The following is a 19,893-nucleotide window of genomic DNA, read 5'->3' as shown; positions in this document are numbered from 1 at the left end:
TCTTCTCTGTATTTTTTTATCTCTATCCTCTATTGTCTATTTTTTGTGTCCCCGTCAGTCCCGTCATCCCATTGTCCTTCCTTTCACTGCTCTGTTTCCTCTTTCCTTTATCCCGTCAGGCTTGTCTTCTATTTCTTTTGGTGCCGTCTTTCCCTTTGTAATAGCGCGTCTGTCCTCCATATCGTCCCTCGGGCATATCTCTGGTGGCCGTTGTTCTCTTTGTTCTTCCTCTTTAACACCGTCCCTTCTGTCCTCTGTCCCCTCTGTCCTCTCATTCTCTATGCCCTGTGTCCTTTCTGACCTTTTCTGCCTCTCCCTTATGTTTATTTCTCTCTCTCTCTTTATTTCTCTTCTCCTTACCAGTTTTCTCTCTCTCTCTCTCTCTCTCTCTCTCTCTCTCTGATATTAGCGCTTTCAATTTACATTTTCCGTATAAATCTAATGCAGCTTATGTGTTCGGAGAAGTAAGGAGGCAATGTTTTGCTTCCTATTGAGTAAAACCAACTATTCATTTTTTTGCTTCTTCGTATATTATTAAGCAAGTTTGCCTCACCTTTTGTTTTTAGCACTATGAAACTGTTTGACTTTGGAAGATACATAATTTTCTGTTTGAGTTATAACCTCCCCTCTCCTTCCCTACCTTTCCTTTCCTTTTCTTCTTCTCCCTTCTCCTTCTCCCTTCCTCCTCCTCCGAAGCTCACAGAAACGGCATCTTTATCGGCCCCTTCCTTCCCTGTTCCCTATCCGCCGGTTCCCTTCACCTCCACATGCATTATACTCTCCGTTTTCCTTTTACTCTGTTTTCTCGTTTTCTCTCTCCTCCTCTCCGCTCCCCCCTCCTCTCAAAGCCCCGTCATTGCCACTGGAAACTCTCCTTCTAGATACAAACACAAAAAATGGGGAACAATCTCATTTCCAAGTCAGCATAAAAAATATTCAACCAAAAACGACTCGGAGCAAAGTTAAATAGCTTTTATGAGGGCATCGCCGCGGGGCCCAAGCCGGCGCGGCGGAGGCGGTGCTCCAGGCCGGGAAATGAGATAGAAAAGGTTCTTACTGCCGGCAAAGGCTCCCAAGGGCTGAATACAGGCTGTAAAAGGCTCGCCTCCGCTCAATGGGAAGTATAGAGAGCGTTGAAAGATAATTACTAGAAGTTAGAAATGTTTAAAGACGAGAGCTGAAATCCTTGTCTTATTTATGTGTTTAACGCCCTACAAAAAACAATACAGAGGACGTTTTCTACTATTTTACTTGAGGTTCAGAAGCACGATCATAACTTATGGTCATTATAGCGAGGATTTGTGTATTTTGGATCAAGAATATCAATACGATAGAGAGCAGCCGGTTATTATTACAGTATTACATGAATTATGATTTACCAAGGAAAACTCAGCCGAATATATCCAAAGAAACTACAGCACCTGGCTTCCTGACGCCTGGCGCGCTGTTGCCCTACGCTCTGAACTACATTCTGGCTAGACCACCCGAAGCTGTAACGCCACTCGCTCACCCCAATATTCGCGGGGGAGACGGGTGTGTCTACGTTTGTTTGGGGGCGGATGTTTGTGTGTGTGTGCGTTGGCGTGAGTGTGTGTGGGGTGTGAGTGGCTGTATGTGGGTATGGGGGCGGGGGGCGAGGGTCCGATGTTTATTATACGCTTTCTCTTCCATAGTATATTTGCTTTTCATTGTTAGTAATCATGCAACACTTTCAACGTTTCATGACACAGTTACACCCATGGACCCAACACCCACGCCGCCCCGGAGCAACACTCAGGCAGGGAAGAGCAAGACTTAGACCTTCGGTTTGTGTTTCAGGTACATTTATATTTTGAGAGAGAGAGAGAGAGAGAGAGAGAGAGAGAGAGAGAGAGAGAGAGAGAGAGAGAGAGAGAGAGAGAGAGAGAGAGAGAGAGAGAGAGAGAGAGAGAGAGAGAGAGAGAGAGAGAGAGAGAGAGAGAGAGAGAGAGAGAGAGAGAGAGAGAGAGAGAGAGAGAGAGAGAGAGAGAGAGAGAGAGAGAGAGAGAGAGAGAGAGACTGAGAGAGAGAGAGAGAGAGAGAGAGAGAGAGAGAGAGAGAGAGAGAGAGAGAGAGAGAACGGTTCATATGTGTTGTAATTATCTTTTGCACTAGTTTCCGTGGAAATGTGTGTTAATGCTGTCTGATAAGTTTAATTGCTCGTGTCGGGTTGAATTTTTTTGAAAGTATTGAGAATAATGTTGACTCTCTCTCTCTCTCTCTCTCTCTCTCTCTCTCTCTCTCTCTCTCTCTCTCTCTCTCTCTCTCTCTCTCTCTCTCTCTCCTTCTACATAAGTTGTTTTAGCGTTATTACTTTAAACATGACAAAGCGAAGGGTTTTACTTTAATGTTTACCAAAATAACAAAACAAAAAGATTAAGTCAGTTGCAACAAACACTCACGCAGGAAAACATTTAAAATTAGAGACGTGAAAGCAATAGTTGGGAAAGTGAAGAAATAAAATGAGAGAGAGAGAGAGAGAGAGAGAGAGAGAGAGAGAGAGAGAGGGAGAGGGAGAGGGAGAGGGAGAGGGAGAGAGGGAGAGGGGGGGCGTCTCTGTGTGTGTGTGTCCCTTTTCTCAGGAGCGAGTCAAACCAATGGAGGGGAAGGGCGATCAAGCCGGAGGTGGTGTGGGTTGGTGACTGTCTTCGGCTCGACGTTTGTGGCTTCTGGGCAGTGAAGAGGAGGAGGAGGAAAAGGAGGAGGAGGAGAAGGAGGAGAAGGAGGAGGAGGAGGAGGAAGAGGGGAAGGAGGAGGAGGAGGAGAATACGAAGAAGGTGGATCAGAAAAAAGGAGAAGAATACAAAGCTGAAGAAGAGTGGAAAAGATGAAAACAAAGAAGCTAAAGAAGAAGAGGAAGAAGAGCGAAGAAGCTGAAGAAGAAAAGGAGAATAATAACGAAAAATAATTAATGATATAAATAAAATTAATGAAAATGAATGATAAATAAAAGAATACTAACTCAGGAGAAGAAAAACAAAGACATCACCGAAACCTAAAACAAAGAAAACGTAGAACCATTAGAATCAAGGAAAGTGGATGAAAGAAAAAAAAAAGAAGAAGAAAAGAAAGAGAGAGGGAGAAGAGAATGGACGAGAGAGAAGAAAATAAGGAGGAACAGCGGGGCAATGGTCACTCGTTCGCTCGAATGGTGTTGTCCTGAGAGAGAGAGAGAGAGAGAGAAGAGAGAGAAGAGAGAAGAGAGAAGAGAGAGAGAGAGAGAGAGAGAGAGAGAGAGAGAGAGAGAGAGAGAGAGAGAGAGAGAGAGAAATGGCGCGAAAGAGGGAATGATGAGGGTAGCAATTTGTGAAAGATCATAGAGAGTGAGTGAGGGAGAAAGGGAGAGAGAGTGAAGGAGGAACAGAGGCAAGAAGCGGCAGGAGTCACGGATTGGAAGGAAGGAAAGTCAAGGTGGAGAGGATTAAGGAAAGGAGGTAAAAGAAGGAGACGAGGTAACTTGAGGTTCGAAGTGGAAAAATCTGTTTAGTTAGGAATTGGGAGCGATGAAACTGAGAGAGCTAAGTAAAGAGAGAGAAATAGATATACAGACAGAAAGAGAATGAGGTTTTATAAGAGTTAAGCGAGTTTGAGGTTATTGAGTATATTAAATAGAAGAATCTGTTTAGTTAGGAATTGGGAGCGATGAAACTGAGAGAGACAGAGAGAGCTAAGTAAAGAGAGAGAAATAGATATACAGACAGAAAGAGAGTGAGGTTTTATAAGAGTTAAGCGAGTTTGAGGTTATTGAGTATATTAAGTAGAAGAATCTGTTTAGTTAGGAATTGGGAGCGATGAAACGGAGAGGGACAGAGAGAGCTAAGTAAACAGAGAGAAATAGATATACAGACAGAAAGAGAGTGAGGTTTTGTAAGAGTTAAGTGAGTTTGAGGTTATTGAGTATATTAAGTAGAAGAATCTGTTTAGTTAGGAATGGTGGAGGGCGTGAAACAAGATGGACAAAGAGAGAGAAAGAGACGAATAAACAGAGAAATAGGTAGATAGAAACATAGATAGAAAGTGAAAGGTTTTATAAGAGGTAATTGAGTATATTAAGTAAAAGAATATGTTTGATAAGAAATACTGGAACGGGTTAAAAAGCAAAAGAAATAGAGAAATGAATAAACAGAGAAATAGATAGATAGACAGACAGATAGCGATAGATAGATAGAAAGAGAGAAGGTTATATAATGCCGTAATATTCATGATATATTAAAGGGAACGTACGACGCGTTGTATTGTCCGAAAAGAAGGATAAACAAACATCAGTAGCGTTTCCGTTCTAATGTTAATGATATGCAAACCGTGTCGACAGAATTGGTGTGTTAGACATTGAAAGGAGGAGTGTAGTATTATTTATCTTCAACTTCCTATATTATTTTTCTCTTCTCCTCCACCTCCTTCCTCCTTTATCGTCTTTCTTGTTCTTGTTCTCCTTTTCGTTTCTGTCTTCATGTTTTTTTTTCTTTTTTTCTCCGTTATTTTTCCTCCTCCTCCACCTCCTTTTTCCTCCTTTATCATCTTTCTTGCCCTTGTTCTCCTTTTCGTTACTGTCATCATGGTCGTTTTCCTCTTTTCTCTTCCTTATTTTCCTCCGTCGCCTTCTCCCCCTTTCTCCCTTTTCGTCTTTCTTGTCCTTGTCCTTTTCTTCTTTTATGTTACTGTCCTCACCTTCTTTTTCTTCTCTGTTATCCTCTTATCTTATCTTTTATGTCTTCTGTTTTTCTGTACGTGTTTTTCATTTCATTTCTCTCTCTCCATGTCATTTTTGCTCTCTCGGTTTACTCATCTCCACATCTTACTCCTTTCTCAACCTCCATATCTTCCTCCTGTTCCTCCTCCTCCTCCTGCTCCTCCTCCTCCTCCTCCTCCCACTCCTCCTGCTGCATCTCTTCAGGCCATGTCTCGTCCGTCCTCCCTCAGGTGACAGACAAAAGGGGAGGGGCGAGACGCGTCGAGGAGGGGAAGGAGACAAAAGTTTAATTACAAGATTAAAGATTGACTCGAGGCATAGGATTCGAGAGAGAGAGAGAGAGAGAGAGAGAGAGAGAGAGAGAGAGAGAGAGAGAGAGAGGGGGGGGGGGTGTAGGGAGAGGGAAAGTGCACAGAAGCGAACAGACAGACAGACGCACAGACAGATAGAGATAAAGACAGACTGACAGACAGACTTAGATAGACGCCGAATGAAAAAAATAAGTGAAGGCATTAGGAAGAAATTCACACCAGAGAGAGAGAGAGAGAGAGAGAGAGAGAGAGAGAGAGAGAGAGAGAGAGAGAGAGAGAGAGAGAGAGAGAGAGAGACAGAGACAGACAGAGAGAGAGAGAGGTAAAAGTCTTGAAGTAAAATCTCATGGGAGTCGAGAATTTGGTAAGAAGGGAAGCCGAGGAAAGTACGAGTAAGAAAAGGGAGCGAGAGAATCAGAAAAGTTTATTTGTATGGAGTTTCTTTTAATTCGATTCGGCTTTTAGGAGCTTGTCTTTGGAGGAAATTTTGGGGGAGATATTTTGCTCCTCATGTTTTTTTTCTGGTAATATTTTTCTGATGATATTGATTTTTTAATGTTTTTTTGATATTTTTTTCCTCTTTTTTTCTGGTAATATTTGTTTGTCTTTTTTCTGGTGATATTGATTTTTTAATGCTTTTTTGTGATTTTTTTCCTCTTTTTTTGTTGGTTAATATTTTTTGGTGTTTAGTTTTGATCATATTGATTTTTTTTTTTTTTTTTTTTTTTTGCGAGATTATTTCCTCTGTTTTTTTCCGGGTGAATATTTTTTGGGTTTTTTTCTGATTCTAGCTATTGATTTTTTTTATGATAATATCGTGATATTTTGTGATTTTTTTGTGATTTTTGAGGGTTTTTTCATTACTTTTATTTTTTATTAATTTTCTTGGTGTCTTTCTGATTATTATGATTTTATTTTTATTTTTTTGTGATTTTTTCTGATATTATGTGATTTTTGTGATATCTGGTTCCTCACTTTATTTTCTATGCAATATTATCAGCATCTTGCTCTAATTACACTGACTTCTTTTTATATTTACTTTTTTAATACGTAAAGATATCACTATTGTTTTATATTCCCTAAAAGAAGTTATTAATGCTCTGATGTTCTTATTGCGTGGTGTCTTTCAATACATCAGATTAATCTTTTTTTTTTCCTTATTAAAAATAGGTATCGGCATTTTTTATTTCTTGGAAGTTAGTAATGTTTTGTAATTTTAATGGAGTAACGTGTCTTTTAATAGAGCCGTTTGTTTTATTTGATTTTGAACAGTAAGTATTACAGTATGTATTCTCTGTAAATTAAATCACCTCGCTCACTATATATTTTCAAACATAACTTTTCCCTGTGACAGACTTGAGTTCGTCCTCTCTTATCCGAGTCCTTTTTCTCCATCTTGTCTTGCCTCCAGTCACTTATTCTCCCTTTAACTCGATTTAACTCACCTTTTAGCTTTAACTTTTAACTCTAAAACCAACATTTTCAACCATAAATCTTCGTTGTAAGTGACTCGAGTTCCTCCTCTCTTATTCGAATCCTCTTTCTCCATCTTTTCTCATTTTCATTCATTTTTATCTTCTTTTAACTCATATTTTGTACCTATTCTCGATTTTGCACCTTTACATTTTCAACCATAAGTTTCCTCTGTCAGTGACTTGAGTTCCTCCTCTCTTATCTGAATCGCCTTTCTCCATCTTTTCTCATTTTCATTCATTTTATCTTCCTTTAACTCATATTTTGTACCTATTCTCTATTTTGCACCTACACTCTACATTTTCAACCACTTGAGTTCCTCCTCTCTTACCCGAATCCTCCTCCTCCATCCTTTCTCAACTTCACTCACCTAACCACCTTTTAACTCACCTTTTTCCACCTATACTATACATTTTGCACCATAATTCTTCCTTTTAAGTGACTTGAGTTCCTCCTCTCCTACCCGAATCCTTCTCCATTCTTTCTCACCTTCATTCACCTAATCTCCTTTTACTTCCTCCATTTATCTTCCGTGCTCGGTAATCTCCTTTTCGTCCGTGCCTGCCGTGGCGTCCGTTGGCTTCCTCAGGCACTCGCGGCGCGCGGCAGCTGGCGGCGCGGCACAGGTGTGTTAGAGTGCCTCGAGGCAGCCCTTTGTTGGCGCAGATGGCGGCGTTGGCACTGTAGGGAAGGTGGCACGCCGTATTTATCGTGTTAATTATGTCAGGCTGGAGCATGTTTCATTGGGAGCGTTGATGGCGTTACTGATGTGTGTAGCGGGTGTGTGTTGAGCTCCTGTTGGTGTTTGTGTTGTAGTGGTGGTGGTGGTCGTGGTGGTGGTCCTGTTTTGCCGACTGTTGTGTTTTCTCTTTCAATACATTTTCTTGCTTACTTAATCTGTTTGCTTTCATACTAAGCTTAGACAACCGTCCTTATGTTCGTTCGTGACTGCGAGCTCTGCTCCAAGCCGCCGTTTACATAACTTCCATTGCATGCATATTCAATTTTTCATCATACATTTTCTTGCTGTTTTTCCCGGGACTCCTGTGCGCCATTAACGTGATGCATGACACTGGAGGCGCAGTTTGTGCCGACGTGCTAACATTTTACCTCTGTAGATTTAGTTGTTTCAAGCCCGTGTATAAATTAAGCCTCTTTGCTACTGGTGATTTCAGGGATTGAGCAAACATTAACTGATGACTTGCATGGGATTGTAATTAAACTGGATGTCGAGGAGTATTGCTTTGGAGTTATTTAGTAAGGTTATAGTGTTGCTTTAGGGAAGTGTGATAGAATTGTTTAGAGAGATTACAGTGTTCTCCTCTTGTTCCCTTTAGGATACTACTTAGTATATTAAATGACACACGGAATTGTACGTATATGTTTCTGTCACTGCTGGAGATATGACACTCGCACTCTGTATTAAAATAAACTGACGCTGGTTTACGTTTTAAGAGTGTCCGGACAACGATAACGGTGCCAGGGAAAGTAACACACACACACACACACACACACACACACACACACACACACACACACACACACACACACACCTGTACCCACTCACCCCTACTGCTTTGAGGGTTGCTTTATCACCCTTGGGACTTGATTTCACGATTTTTGGCTCGTCTGGAAATCTAATTCTAGTAAAAGACTCCGGAGGGACCAGAGGCGAGTGTGATTGGTGGGCGTGAGGGGGAAAATGGGCGTAAGGAAGAAGGAAGAGGCAAGAGGAGGAAAGAGGAGACAAGTGAAGAGGACGAAGAGGACACGTTGGGATCGCTCTCAACACCTGAAGAATTTTTAAGAGTGCCTTTCTGAGGATGGAATTGAAGTGACTGGGAGAGGATGTGAGAGCGAGGGCCGGCGAGCGAGGAAATTTACTTCAATCTCACTTTTCTTCCATCTAATCTTGTTTGTCTGTCTTCCGTTCAGCACTTCCAGTTTTCAATCGTTTTAATATTTCCTTTTTCTCAGTGTGCCTTTCTTTTTTTTTTTTTTTAGCCTCTCTTATTAGTTCTTCTTTTGCCCTTCTCTCACTCTTTTTATCTATTTTTTCCTTTGTTAGTCACTCCTTTTCTCACTCCTTTCCCATCTCTCCTTCTCCCCCTTTATCTCAATTCCTTCTCCATCCACTTCTCGTCCATGCCTCCTTTCCCTCCCTTCACTTCTCCCTCTCTCACCTCTAAACTTCCCTCTCCTTCTTCCCTCTCTCCTTCTCCATCATTCCCTCATCCCCCTTCTTCCCTTCTCCCTTCACATCGTCCATGCGTTCTCTCCCTCCTTCTCCCTCTCTCTCCGTAGATCCCCTTTCACTTATACCGCCCTTCACTTATCGTCCTTTCCCTTCCTTCCTTCCCTTCCCTCACCGTATCTTTCCCCTATCTGATTCCCTCTCCTTCTCTCTCCCTCTCCTTCCTCTCCACTACTCATCCTCGCGTTCGCTTCCATCCCTCACCATATCATTCCATCTATCCCTCCCTCTCCCCTGGTATCCCCTCGTTGATCCCCGCTTCCATCCATTTCTCGTCTTTTCGTCCTGTCCCACCCTTACCGTTGCCAGAGGGAGGATCACGAGTCACAGCGAGGCTCATGTTTATGTTTTACCTGCACTGGGTCGGGTTTGTCTTTCAGATTTACACGCGGCACGAACCAGCCAGCGAAGGGTCGGGGGTGGCTGGCGCGCTACGGCCGGCGATAGCGTGTTTCCCCGCGCCAGACAGAACCGGAGAGAGGCGGCGTGCGAAGGAAACTATATATGGTTGGGGTTTATTTTTGTTTGTTTTTTGAAAGCTTGCGTTGCCGTTATGTTTGTTTCCGTTTCCCTTTTGGTCGTGATTGGCATCGGAGAGCTATTTATGTAGGGTTTGTTTTGTAAGGTTTGAATCTGTTGTATATATTTTTTGTTGTTGTTCTCTTCAACGTATTTATATAGTTTTGAAGACTAGGTACTATGTTGCCGGAAGAAAATACGCACAAAGTCTACATAAGAAAGTCTATATTCCCTTTTTGTATCCGCTGTTGACCTTTACCCTTTAAATAAGGTGTGAAATATATCCATGTTGACTTCTATATTAATTTCGGCACTAAGTATTTTCCTCGATGCTGATTTTATATCGCTAATACGTCTAGATACTTTCCCTAGTGCTGTTTTCTATTGCTATTGCGTCTAAATCATTTCCCTGGATGCTGTTTTTCATTGCTATAGCGTCTAAATACTTTCCCTGGTGCTGTTATTCTATTGCTATTGCGTCTAAATCATTTCCCTGGATGCTGTTTTTCATTGCTATAGCGTCTAAATACTTTCCCTGGTGCTGTTATTCTATTGCCATTGCGTCTAAATATTTCCGAAAACAAATTTGTGTGTCGCGTATATCGCCGCAGCAACACTGGGCGAGCGCTTCATGTTGCCAGTTTTCCAGCTCTGTGCAAGCCTGGCAAATCATCGTTACCCGGGTGTGGAGGGGGGGAGGGGGAGGGGATAGGGGAAGGGCCAGGTGAGTGTTAAATTGGTTGTGGAATACCTGGCTTCTGTCTCACCTGTCCCACGCCGCCTCGCCCGCCTCCCTGTGGTTGTTGTTTTGTTTGTTTATAATTTATTTTTGTTGTTGTTTTCGAATGCTCCGGTTGTGTGTGTGTGTGTGTGTGTGTGTGTGTGTGTGTGTGTGTAAAAGGTAGTGTTCGTTTTGAGTGTTTGTTTGTTTTGCTGGTCTGTCTGTCTCTTCATCTCTCTCTTTCTCTCTATCTATCTGTCTATCTATCTATCTATGTGTTGGTGAAAAGGCAGCGTTAGTTTGTTTTCTTTCCTTGTCAGTCTTTTTTTTTTTTTTTTACAGCTACGGAGATGGTTCAAGGGCGTAATGAAAAAAAAAAAAAAAAAGGCCCGCTACTTACTGCTCCAGAACAGAGGTTAGAGGAGTGTTCAAAATCAGAGATCAATTTCGGGAGGAGAGGTGTCCTGATACCCTCCTCTTGAAAGAGTTCAAGTCATAGGCAGGAGGAAATACAGATGAAGGAAGATTGTTCCAGAGTTTACCAGCGTGAGGGATGAAAGAGCGAAGATGCTGGTTAACTCTTGCATAAGGGGTTTGGACAGTATTGGGATGAGCATGAGTAGAAACTCTTGTGCAGCGGGGCCGCGGGAGTAGGGGAGTCATGCAGTTATCAAGTTCAGAAGAGCAGTCAGCATGAAAATATCGATAGAAGATAGAAAGCGAGGCAACATGGCGGCGGAATTTGAGAGGTAGAAGACTGTCAGTATGAGGAGAAGAGCTGATGAGACGAAGAGCCTTTGATTCCACTCTGTCAAGGAGAGCTGTGTGAGTGGAGCCCCCACACACATGAGATGCATACTCCATACGAGGGCGGACAAGGCTCCTGTAAATGGACAGCAATTGTGCGGGGTAGAAGAACTGGCGGAGACGGTACAGAACGCCCAGCCTCGAGGAAGCTGATTTAGTAAGATATGAAATATGAAGTTTCCAGTTGAGATTTTGAGTTAAGGATAGACCGAGGATGTTTAGTGTTGAGGAAAGTGATAGCTGGGTGTTGTCAAAGATTAGGGGATAGTTGTTTGGAAGATTGTGTCGAGTGGATAGGTGGAGAAACTGTGTTCCTCTTGCCCCAATCGGAAATAATAGTAAGGTCTGAGGCTAAGCGTTCTGCAGCCTCCAGCCTTGAGTCGTTAAGTTCCTGTAGGGTGGGTCTTCTATTAAAAGAAGTTGAGTAATGCAGAATGGAATCATCGGCGTAGGAATGGATAGGACAGTTCGTTTTGGAAAGAAGATCATCAATGAACAACAGTAAGAGAGTGGGAGATAGGACAGAACCCTGTGGGACACCACTGTTAATAGGTTTAGGGGAAGAACAGTGACCGTCTGCCACAGCAGAAATAGAACGGTCAGAAAGGAGACTGGAGATAAAGGTACAGAGAGAAGGATAGAAACCTTAGGAGGGTAGTTTGGAAAGCAAAGATTTGTGCCAGACCCTATCAAAAGCTTTTGATATGTCCAGCGTAATAGCAAAGGTTTCACCGAAACGGCTAAGAGAGGATGAACAAGAGTCAGTTAAGAAGGCTAGAAGATCACCAGTAGAACGCCCCTTGCGGAACCCATACTGGCGATCAGATAGAAGGTCAGAAGTGGAAAGGTGCTTTTGAATCTTCCGGTTAAGGATTGATTCAAAAGCTTTAGATAGACAAGAAAGTAAAGCTATAGGACTGTATCTCTCTTCCTTTATCTATCTATCTATCTATTTATCTATCGCCCTCTGACTCTCATGGATAGTAAAGGAAAATTTCACCACAAGTAATTTTTCACTCAACTCCCGCCATTTGTTGGAATGGCGGGAGTTTACGGCGGTCATGTGTTGTCCGTGGTCTCTTTACTTATCCATTTTTCCCTCCCCTCCCCGACTCACTGCGGCGCCGTCCTACTTTTCACCTCTCCCTGGTCACCTTGCCTTTTTCTTTTCTTCCTTGTTTTTTTTTGCGTTGTCCCTTTTTATTTTTCTCTCCCTTGTCCCTTTTCTTAAATAATGGTTCTTCTCCACCTGGTTGCCTTTCTCTATTTCCTTCTCTTCGTCTTAGTGTTATTTCTTTTTCTTATTTTCTTCTTGCTCCTCTTCCTTCCCTGCCGCCTTTATTGACTATTGACTTTTCACCCCTGGGCTTACTTTTCTTTTCCTCCTCTCTTTGATCTTTACATTATTCCTTTTCTCTGTTCTTTTTCTTACCCTCTTCTTGAACTATTGACCTTGTTGTCGTTTTGTTCCTTACACCTTACCATTCTTTCTTGTCTACATCCTTGAAACATTATTTTATTCTTTTCCTCACCCTTTTCATTTCATCATCTGCGTCTACCGATCCTTCTACACTTCCTCACCTTCATTATCATTGTCCTCGTTCCTCGCCCTCAGACTTCTACCCACCCCCCGGCATATGACCACAGATGTTGCGCCGACTAAACGAAACTTTCCTCTTCTACCCATCACCTTATCCTTATTCCTCCTCCATCTCCTCTTCTCTCTACTTTTCCTCGGCCAAGGCCATGATAAGTGCACGCTGACACCACGTCGTTCCGCACCAAAGGGTCGTCTGAATGGAACCTCGTGTCCCTTGAACGATAAAATTAGAATAGGCATTGGGACCGGAGTGAGGCTGAGCTTTTTCTACTGATGGCTCCTGGTGGTTTGGGGTCTTGAGAGGTGTGTGTGTGTGTGTGTGTGTGTGTGTGTGTGTGTGTGTGTGTGTGTGTGTGTGTGTGTGTGTGTGTGTGTGTGTGTGTGTGTGTGTGTGTGTCATCTATTTCTTACCTCCTTGTTCTCTCCCTCATTCTTCTCTCCCTCCTCCTTCTTCTTTCCCTCCTTTTCTCCCTCCAAATCCCTACCTCCTCCTCTTCTTCCTACTTCTTTTTCCTCCTTCTTCTCTCTCTCCTCCTCCTTCTTTCCCTCCTTCTCTCCCTCCAAATCCCTACCTCCTCCTCTTCTCCTTCCTTCTCTCCCTACTTCTTCTTCCTCCTTCTTCTCTCCCTCCTTCTTCTCTCTCTTCTCCTTCTTCTTTCCCTCCTTCTCTCCCTATCATGTTCCTAATATATGAGTGTTTTCGTTGATATTAATGCTCTTTTTTTTTTTCCTTCTGTTCTGGCATTTTTCCTGTTCGTTTCTTTTTTTTTTCTCTTATCTTCTCCTTTTCGCTTTCCTCCTCCTCTTCCTTCACTTGTTTCCCGTCTTCGTCCCCGCCCTCTTCTCCGTCCTCGTCCCTCTCCTCCTCCTCCTCCTCCTCCTCTTCCTCCTCGTTCTCCTCCTCCTTTTAGAAACTGAAATTTTGCATGGCCTTTAAATCTTCTGTCTGACACCCACACAGTTAACTGCAGGCAAGCACACACACACACACACACACACACACACACACACACACACACACACACACACACACACACACACACACATACACACACACACACAAACAAACAAACAAACAAACAAACGAGACAAATATTTTCCCTCACCTTTCGTTTGTCATCAATATTTAGAAGAGAGAGAGAGAGAGAGAGAGAGAGAGAGAGAGAGAGAGAGAGAGAGAGAGAGAGAGAGAGAGAGAGAGAGAGAGAGAGAGAGAGAGAGAGAGAGAGAGAGAGACCTACTATATACATCCTTTATCCAATCAACAAAGTCTTTATTTTTTATTATTATCTGCATTCTGTAATTTGTGTGTTGATGACCAATTAACTAAGGATGGAGTGTTTGTAAGTGTTTGTATGTATGTATGTATGTATGTATGTGTATGAGTGTATGTGTGTTTGTGTATGTGAGTGTGTTTATATTAGCAGGTAGGCGTAACGTGTCTCAGGTAACTAAGGTGTAGCGACGGTAATTGGGCTTTGAGTGGGCGGTTCAGGTAAACACACACACGTTGCATCGCTCCTCTTATGACGACCTGTTTCTTCTCCTCATCCTTTGTTGTTCCTCTTGCCACATCGCTCCTCTCTTGCCGGCCACCGTTTCTTCTACTCTTCACCCTCTGTTGTTCATCTCGCCACTTCGTTCATCTCATAAAAGCCTGTGTTTCTTGTCCTTCTCGTCCTCCGCTGCTTCTCCAAGGCATGTTTTTCTTCTCCTCCTCATCCTCTGTTGCTCATCTCTCCACTTCGTTCCTCTCATAAAAGCCTGTGTTTCTTGTCCTTCTCGTCCTCCGCTGCTTCTCCAAGGCATGTTTTTCTTCTCCTCCTCATCCTCCGTTGGTCCTCACGCTACATTTCTCCTCATGAAGGCCTCCGTTTCTTGACCTCCTCCCCCTCTGCTCCCCTACACGCCTCCTCGTTCCTCTCTTGACGACCAGTGTTTCTTCTTCTGCTCGTTCTCCGTTACTTTTCTACAGCTTATTTTCCTTCTCCCCCTTGTCCCCCGTTGCTCCTCACACGCCGCATCGCTTCTCTCATGGCGGGCTCTGTTTCTTCTCGTCCTCCGCCGGTCCTCACACTCGTTGGCTAGAGTTTCCGTCAGGGCTTGTGTTTGTTCGCGCAGTCTTGCTCTCTCAGCTGTAAAAAAGCATAAAAAAGTTTCCCCGGAATAGTAGGAGCGTGAAATATGGAAGCCCGCGCCATGCTCTCGTATACAGCACCACTCCTAAAAAAGATATATATTGTTTTTTTTATATATTTTTGGCGGAGTGTGTGGAAAATTGGCGAGGAATGACGATTAATCTGAAGGTTGTATGCATTTTTTTTTTTTATATATATATAATTTGTTTTTCTTTATTTTTTTTCACCCTGTAGTATTTCTTTTCTCTTGTCCTTTTATGAAATTCCTTCACCTCTGATATTTTTTTAAACTTAATATCGAAAAGTTGATGTGCACGTTATTCCTTGGAAAACTATTTATATATGTATTCCTTTTGTCATTTGTGTTGCATTGTTTGACTTCCATTTATTTATGTAAGTGTTTGTGTGTGCTTGTGTATGTGTGTGTGTGTGTGTGTGTGTGTGTGTGTGTGTGTGTGCTTGTGCAGGCAGGTAAAGTTGATGATGCAATTCGCGTCAGTTTGTTCTCACCTGTGTGTGCTTTACCTGCCACCGGCCGTCACCATTACCGTCACTTGGGGCTAAAGACTGACGTTAATTATGCCGAGCTGTGAGGTGTGCGTGGGAAGCCTGGAGCACCCGCACTGACGGCTATATGCTTAAACTAACGTAAGGAACAGTGCCTAACGGGGCTTTTGAGTTTACATTAATTTTTACCCTTGAGCTGCTTCCTTTCCCGTAGAGAAAACTGTTACCACGACTTGATGATTCTTTGGTCTGCAGGAAAGGCTATTATGATTCATGTTTTTTTCGATTATCTAACGTGCCGGGTATAAGTAAAGCATGACTAAAAGGAAACATGTAAAACAGATAGTGACAAGTGTATGTATCATATTGACAGTGTATAAGAGTAACTGAGAACTATACTTCCACACCCTACATCTTACTGCCTATTATAAATGCTATCCTTAAGTGCCTAATATACAATGCTGATAGACAGGATACTAGCTTTCTCTTTGCGTGTTTAAGGATTCGTGATTGGCCTGTGTGTTTTAGCATATGGAAAAATTGTTGAGGGTTCTGAGGCTTGGCGAGGAGCAGGTGAGGCAGATTTTCTCTTATTAATAAATGCTGTGGCCAAGTTTAACGATATTAGATCGCCCAACGCCATCCGTAAATTCTTTAATGCCTCACTAATCCCGTGTGTTTACTCTCCGACGGAAAATATTTAAGGAGTTTGGGAAATTCAAGGCTCGGTAAATTCAGACATGTTCCAACCTCACCGTTTCTTGTAGGTATATTTTAGAGTAATTTATGAAGGAATCGTCTGGCCTGCGCCAGAACGGGCTGGGCCGACCATCAGGACCCACCGGAAAGAAGCCTTGGACCGACCATCAGGATCCACCGGGAACAAGCCTACCGGCGCAATAGGCCGCGACGTAAAAAAAAAAAAAATGTATTTATAATGTCCTCATGAAACCTAATTATCCACTTCTTTTAACTACATTTTGGATTAATTTATGAAAGAATGGTTGTGTAAATAGATTGAAAAGACACATCTCATGGAAAATACAGCAAGTCGTAATACATTTCAGAAAGTAAATGTCCCTTAAAAACAAATGTACCACTACTTGTATCTACATTTCAGATTAATTTATACAAGAATGGCTGAATACAGGAATTGAAAACACAAACATCTTAATGCAAATACAGCAAGTCGTTATACAGTTTCGGAGGAAAATGTCCTCATAAAGCAGCTTGCCCGTAAAATCCACATTGTTGCTGATGATGGCCGCTTCAACACATTCCAGGAAGAGAGAAGAAAAGGCGAAATGTTTACTTCTCGTTCGTTCCCGAGTCGTGATGGTTTTGATAATGGTCAGGATTAATAGATGATTCTAGCTCTCATATCATTCATCTCTACAGGCCAAGAAAGAGGTTGAAGGCCTTCTATTGAGTGTTTTTTTACGGTTATGGTGCAGAAGCCTTGTCAAACTACCACCAGGGTTATAAAACTACCCATGACAATATCCACAACTCCTACGAAAGGCATGTTAAATATTTGTGCTTGGGCGAGGAAGTGTTTAAGAATATAGCCCTGAAAAGACGCTCCGTTGTCCCGCCTTCCCGGGCCAAATGAGGCAAAGTTGTGCGCCGCGTATTTCACAGCCGCGCCCTCTAAGCACCTGTTTCATATTCCGGCCTTAAATTACGGGACGAGTCGTGCGTCGCTGCCACCGCCCGAAGCAGCGCCGCCCGTGTCCTTGTCTCTGTCTGGCGGGTCGCCGCGTGGAGCTTCCTGGTCTGCCATTGTCTACCGAGCTTGTTGTACAGAATAGAGGGGAGGCATATGTTATGTTAGTATAAGAACTTTCCTTGTGTGTATAGGGGAAGGGGGAGGTTGTGTGAGTGTAAATGTGTGTGCGTGTGTGTTTGTGTCAATGTGTTTGGGGTTGGTGACGTGAATGGGGGGAGGGGGGTGGTATTTGCGTGTATGTAATAGTGTATGTGTCTGTGTTTGTGAATATGTGCTTCGGGAATGTGGGGTGTTGGTAAGTGTGTGTGTGTGTGTGTGTGTGTGTGTGTGTGTGTGTGTGTGTGTGACGAGAAAAGTTTAGGTCATACAAACGTAGCTTATTACCAGTATATCACCAATAGTTAAACACACACACACACACACACACACACACACACACACACACACACACACACGTCGCCTGTTCTTTCATAGATATTCCCTGTCCCGCGAAACCCACCGGCCATTATTCAACTTCTTCTCGTCTCTCTTCTTGCTGCTTTACATAATCCTCCTTCCCTTCCCTTCAATTTACCTCGCTTCGCTCATCTTTTTGTTCCTTCGTACCCACTTCTACGTGCTCCTCCATTTCCTTTCGTTTCTTCACTAATTTCTTACCAACACCTCATCATTTTCTGTCTGTTTTCTTTCCTCATTTCTCATTTTTCCTTTGTTTTCGTTTCCTGTCACTCTTTTTGTCCATTTTCACGGTTTCCTGGTTATGGTTATATACGTATATTTTTTTTTCGGTTTCCCTAAAGTTATTATTTCTCTTGTTATTCACCTTATCTATTCTCTTCTTTCATTCCTCATTTTTTCTTCCTCTTCGTTTCCTGTCACTTTTTTTAGTCCATTTTCACGGTTCCCTGGTTTTGGTTGCGTACTTTCAGTTTCCACAAAGTTATTATTTTTCTTGTTATTCATCTTATCTATTCTCATCTTTCGTTCCTCATTTTTTCTTCCTCTTCGTTTCCTGTCACTCTCTTTAGTCCATTTTCACGGTTTCCTGATTTTGGTTACGTATATTCTCTTTCGGTTTCCTTAAAGATATTATTTTTCTTGTTATTCACCTTATCTATTCTCTTCTTTCAATCCTCATTTGTCCTTCGTTTCCCTTTCTGTCACTCTCTTAGGCATTTTCACGGTTCCTTGATTTTTGTAACTTACTTTCATTCGGTTTCTCTGAAGTTGTTATTTCTCCCGTTATTCACCTTATCTATTATCTTCTTTTCCTAAATATTAAACGTAAGACATCATAAATAACAGCAGCAAAAGGATATCATTCTCTCCATTCACTCAACCGCTACCATTTTATATTATCACGGTAGTTGTAATAGTACCTCAGATCTTGGGCACGGTGGCCGAGAGGAGCAGAGCATCATGCCTTGAGAGTGACGAGCCGGGAGAGGGGTTCGATTCCCAGTATGGCTGTGTGACGTCAGGAAGGCATTCTGTCCTAAACCCCGAGTCAAAACCCCAAAACTTCGACCGACTATTTTTTTTACAGGACAGGAGGCGGCTGAAGGGCAAATAAAAGAGGGGAAAAAAGTCACGCTGGCGCTGCTCCTGCAAATACTGTAGGGTAAAAAAATTCCGAAACCGAGAGTCAGAATGGGTTAGAGTTTTCACGATAAAGAAGTTGTAGTAGTTGTAGTTGTGGTAATAGTAGTAGTAATAGTTGGAATATTGTTGAATGAATAGCAAACCTTAATTAATTGTCAGTCATTTCACAGTTCGTATTTTTTGGCTTTGTTTCAGATCTCGAGTAAGGAAAAAATCTCTTGAATATGGCTGCAAAAATGTATGTTTGCGTGTGTGTGTGTGTGTGTGTGTGTGTGTGTGTGTGTGTGTGTGTGTGTGTGCGTGTGTGCGTGTGAGTGTGGGTGTAAGAGTGAGTATGCTTGTAAATTAGGAAGAGAAAGATAAATAAAGATAAAAAATAGATAGAGAAAAATATTTAAAGCCGTGGACCTATATGGAAAGGATTGCCATGAAAAATCCTAAAATTGAACCGACAAATTCTGGAAAAAAAGAATGAGGAGTAAAAAAAAAGAGACTGCCCAAATTAGACTGGGAAGCTGCATGGACGCATAAAAAACACGTCGCGAACTTTAACAAATAACCTAAAAAAGTTATTAAAAAGCGGTAAAAAAAAAACTGCTAAATTTGACGCTGTACTGGAGGAGAAATATTTGGAACCAGAGAAGCGGGAGAGAAAAGAAGAAAAAAAATTAAAAGAAAAAGAAAACGTAGCCACACGGAGAGGGGTAAGGGGGGCGGGGCACATGTTAATCTCCAAAGTTATCCCTATTTCGGAACTTTTCGTTGTAGAGACAGGGAGGAGGAGCGCCATGAGGGAGCAACGAGGCCCCTTAATGAAAGACCTCCCGGGCACGCTTTCTCATGAGTTTGGGAAAAGCACTCCACCCCACCGTTGCCAGATTATCGTACTCAGAGCATAGTATTTACCGGTTTCTGACGCCTAACCATTGCCAAGAAACATCAGGAATTCACTATTTTAATGATAAATATAAATGAATCTTGTTATTGGGGCCCAGGAGACAGTTTTTGGGCCGGAAGTCGGTAAATATAAGAGGCTGAGGACGACAATATGGCAACGTTGCTCCGCCCCCATCGACACCCACCGCCTGCCCCTCTCCTTCCCTTCATTCTTTCCCTTCCTTTCCTACCTACGCATTCAACCTTTTCTCTTATATAACAAAACACCTCCTGAGCCCCTTTCTTCATGAGTTTGGGAAAAGCACTAACCTCCCCCCTCTCGACTCCCCACCGCCCCCTACCACCCACTGTTCTTTCATTCTTTCCCTTCCCTTCTAACCAATGCATTCAACCTTCCCTCTTATATAACAAAACACCTCCTGAGCCCCTTTCTTCATGAGTTTGGGAAAAGCACTAACCTCCCCCCTCTCGACTCCCCACCGCCCCCTACCACCCACTGTTCTTTCATTCTTTCCCTTCCCTTCTAACCTATGCATTCAACCTTCTCTCTTATATAACAAAACACCTCCTGAGCCCCTTTCTTCATGAGTTTGGGAAAAGCACAAACCCCCCCCCCCCTCTCGACTC

Source organism: Eriocheir sinensis, unplaced genomic scaffold (genome assembly GCF_024679095.1).
Source record: "Eriocheir sinensis breed Jianghai 21 unplaced genomic scaffold, ASM2467909v1 Scaffold573, whole genome shotgun sequence".
Taxonomy (NCBI): Eukaryota; Metazoa; Arthropoda; class Malacostraca; order Decapoda; family Varunidae; genus Eriocheir; species Eriocheir sinensis.
Note: the sequence above shows the minus strand (reverse complement) of the source record.